Raw genomic sequence first — 3,695 nt, forward strand, 5'->3', positions numbered from 1 at the left:
CGCTGTCAGTTGGTGCCTCCCACCCTCCATTGCCGGGGAGTGTCTGCAGACTCCAATCGTTCCACATGGTCCCTCCCAGGGGCCCTTACTGTGTGCAGACGGAGGGCACACGGTTTGCCCAGGCCAGTCTCTGCTCACAGGCAGGCTTAAGGCAGCAGGGCAGAGCAGTGAAGGGTGCACCTCAGGGGCTTGTGCTCCCTGGCGGGGGCCTCGTACCAGAAGCAGCCACTCCCTGGGCTGGCTGGCTGCTCCTTCACAAGTTAATCTCCGCATTGTCCCGGGGCTCACCCTGTGGGCAGAGCAGGAAGTTTTGGACTTCTTCCTCTCCTGCACCCCTCCCCTGGGAGGCTGCTGAATACGCCTTTTCCCCTGAGCTTCTGGGGTGGAAGAAGGAGTCAAGGATTAAAAGCAGGGGAGGGGCTTCTCAAGTTCACCCCCCAGGAAGCTGCAGGTCACAGTGAGCCACACCAGAAGCTGAAAGCCAGAAGCCTGGCAGATTAATGCCTTTCTTGTGCTCGGAGTGGGCGGGAGCACAGGAGTGTCACTGCGGGGCCTCTCGGGGGCCTTCTCAGTTGAATTTAATGACTTGCAAAGTTAGATGGTAGAGGAGACATGTACGTGTGTATCTTAGCATAGACAGGTTTGTATTTGTAGGCAAGCAGCTACGCAGGTGTGTTTTTAAAATTTATTTAAGAAGACTCCTGTTTAACATAAAAGAGCCGCTTAGGGAGGAGGCTGAGGGAGCTGTGACCCACTTTGTGGCCCCCTCAGGATTCGGTGCTAGGGCAAAGGGAAGGGTGGGCCGAGAGAAAAAGGTGCCACTTTAGCACCTGCTCCATCTTTTGCTGTGTTGAAGATCGGGACTCAGCAGTAGACTCTTTCTCCCATGTTGGTGAGGTGGTGGAAGGGCACAGGTAGGTGAACTGACAGAGGGCAGGACCCTAACCTTTTCTGAGAGGCAACCCTTTCTTCTAGGAAGCCTCCTGGGAGCCGTTCCACCCTCTTGGCTTACCCTGCTCGGCCTCCCTTAGGCCTCCTGGGGCCTCCTTCTGATCACACTCCCTTCCCTGCAAGCTGTTCCGAGGCCTGCAGCCATTCTCTCATCAGACTGGGAGCTTTCTGTCCGAAAATCCACAGTCTGAGGACTTCAGCTGGGCAGGCATCGCTGCGGGGCTCTTTCCCTTGGGGAGGACATAGTTTCATGTGACTGTGGGTTCATGAGGATGGGGGTTGTCGGGGAGGCAGATACGCTAAGCCGAGACTTCCCATACTTTCAAGAGAGTGGTAAGAGCAATGGTGTATGTGTTAGCCGCTCAGTCGTGTCCGACTCTTTGCGACCCTGTAGACTGTAGCCATCAGACTCCTCTGTCCATGGGATTCTCCAGGCAGGAATATTGGAGTGGGTTGCCATTCCCTTCTCCAGGGGATATTCCCGACCCAGGGTTCGAACCTGGGTCTCCTGGATTGCAGGCAGATTCTTTACCATTTGAGCTACAGGGAAGCAAGAGCAGTGGTAAATGTAAACAATGAGGCTCTGAAAGCACAGGGGAGAAGCATTCAGTTTTTAAAAAGAGATATTTTATTATTTGGCTGTTCCAGGTCTTAATTTTGGCACGACAACTCTTAGCTGTGGCATGTGGACTCCCAGTTGCAGCATGTGGGATCTAGTTCCCCAACTAGGGATTGAATCCAGGCCCTTTGCATTGGGAGTGCCGAGTCTCAACCACTGGATCCCAAGGGAAGTCCCAGAAGCATTCACTTTTGCCAAGAGCATCAAGGGAGGCTTCCTGGAGGAGGTGATCCCTGAGATAAATCTTGAAGCCTGAGAAAGAGTCAATCAGGTGAAAGGGTTGTGGACCTGGAGTTGGGGCAAGGGGCTCAGGGAGGTACGGTGCTCTAGGCGGTAAGAATACAGGAGTAGAGGCAGGGAATTGAGGCACCACACGGCGTGTATAAGAACCCACAGTAGCTTGGCATCACGCCGGATTAGGAACAGGGAGCGGCGGGAGGGAGGCTGGAGAGCAAGGCCCAGGCCAGGCGTGGAGGGTGGCTTGGCCCATCATCTGATTTGTGTGGGGCTTTGGCTTTGTGTTCCAAGACTAGGCAAGCTCAGAATGAGGCTTGTCTGAGACAGCAGGTCTGAAAGAGACAGAGGGAACTCTGGGGAACCTGCCTTCAGGGAGTGGCCTTTAGGCCCAGGACATGCTTTGGACTCCTGTCTGGGAACAGCCACTTCTGCATCTCACTGCCTTTCCACGTGGCTGTCAGGCTAAGCCTTGTGATTCTCCACCCCCTTTCCCAGGCTTGTTCACCTGGAGGAAATGTTCTTTGCTGTCATTCCCCTGTCTTCTATCTGCGCCATAGTGATAGTCATTTCTTCAATATTTGTTAAGCATCTGCTTTATGCCAGAGACTGTGAATCGCTGTTCCTAAATCTCCTTAGATAACTTACACGGTATCTCATGGTCACCTTATTTCTTATCACGATCACAGCCCCTGCTTTACGTCTAGCTGGGCTCCCTGAAATTCTGCAGTGAAGAGAGCAAGAGCTGTGCTTTTAAAAAATCACCGTACTGAAAAATCAATTTAAATTTCCCCTTGACTTTCTCTACCCCAGGTTAAATGATTGTTTAATGTTTTTCCCTCCTCCTCTTTTTTCCTTTTGTTTTAATCAATTTATTTACTAACTTCCCATTTTTGTTTTGAATTTCCCAGCAAGGACAAGATGTGATTTCTGCTATTTACAACTTCTGGTTTGAGGGGACACACCAGACTAACAAGATTCAGCACAAGTATGGTGGAGAGCTCCTATCACACAGAGGAGTCTTTCATAAATAAAAGGCTCTTCAGGGCGAACCTCGTTTCAGTTTTTTTTTTTTTTAATTCATTTTTATCGGCATATATTTGCTTCGCATCCAGTTTTACTGCCCTGATTGTCTCTGGAATGCTCTGTCGCTGCTGGCCCTTCAGTTTCCTCTTCCAGCAAGAGGTAGAAGTGAGCTGCTTAAAAGCAGAAGGTGGGTTTCTGTTTCGAAAGGTAAGGAAAGTGGAGTAGGTCTCATCAGTTCCCCCTTGACCCCTAGAATCTATCTGCAGAGCAGCCAGACTCATTTGTTTAAAAGTCACCTTGTAGCTGACCTTTGCTGAAACCCTTCAACGGCTTTGCCTCTCAGAGTAAAAGCAAGTCTTAGTGTGTCAAAGTCACCTGTGTGATTGGATTCCATCCCCCCGACCCCCCAGCCCCAGACCTCATCTCTGATGCCCGTCCTCCTCCCTCACTCTGCTTCAGCTCTGCTGGTCCCCCGCTGCTCCGCAACACGCTCCTCCCCTGCCTGCCTCAGAGCTTTGCACATGTGCTTTCCTCTGCCCAGCGCACCCTTTACTCAGGTGTCTGCATGTCCTTGCCACCTCACTGCCCTCAGCTGTCTGCTCAGACCACTGTCAATGAAACAGCACCCTTCTCATGTCTGCTGCTGTTGCTAAGTCGCTTCAGTCGTGTCCGGCTCTGTGCGACCCCATAGATGGCAGCCCACCAGGCTCCCCTGTCCGTGGGATTCTCCAGGCAAGAACACTGGAGCAGGTTGCCATTTCCTTCTCCAATGCATGAAAGTGAAAAGTGAAAGTGAAAAGTGAAAGTGAAGCTGCTCAGTCGTGTCCGACTCTTAGCGACCCCATGGACTGCAGCCTACCAGGCT

General features: G+C 51.8%; 1 long non-coding RNA gene across 2 annotated transcripts; it reads left to right on the forward strand.

The window, feature by feature from the left end:
• The first annotated feature begins 568 nt into the window (after window positions 1-568).
• LOC138438180 (uncharacterized) lies at window positions 569-2,856 on the forward strand. 2 transcript variants are annotated; one of them, XR_011256283.1, is made up of 3 exons: window positions 569-914; window positions 1,600-1,841; window positions 2,716-2,856. It is a non-coding gene; the product is annotated as an uncharacterized lncRNA (long non-coding RNA). The 2 variants fall into 2 exon arrangements; XR_011256284.1 differs by having other exon boundaries at window positions 614-640.
• The last annotated feature ends 839 nt before the right edge of the window (window positions 2,857-3,695 follow it).

Source organism: Ovis canadensis, chromosome 3, assembly GCF_042477335.2.
Source record: "Ovis canadensis isolate MfBH-ARS-UI-01 breed Bighorn chromosome 3, ARS-UI_OviCan_v2, whole genome shotgun sequence".
Classification (NCBI taxonomy): domain Eukaryota; kingdom Metazoa; phylum Chordata; class Mammalia; order Artiodactyla; family Bovidae; genus Ovis; species Ovis canadensis.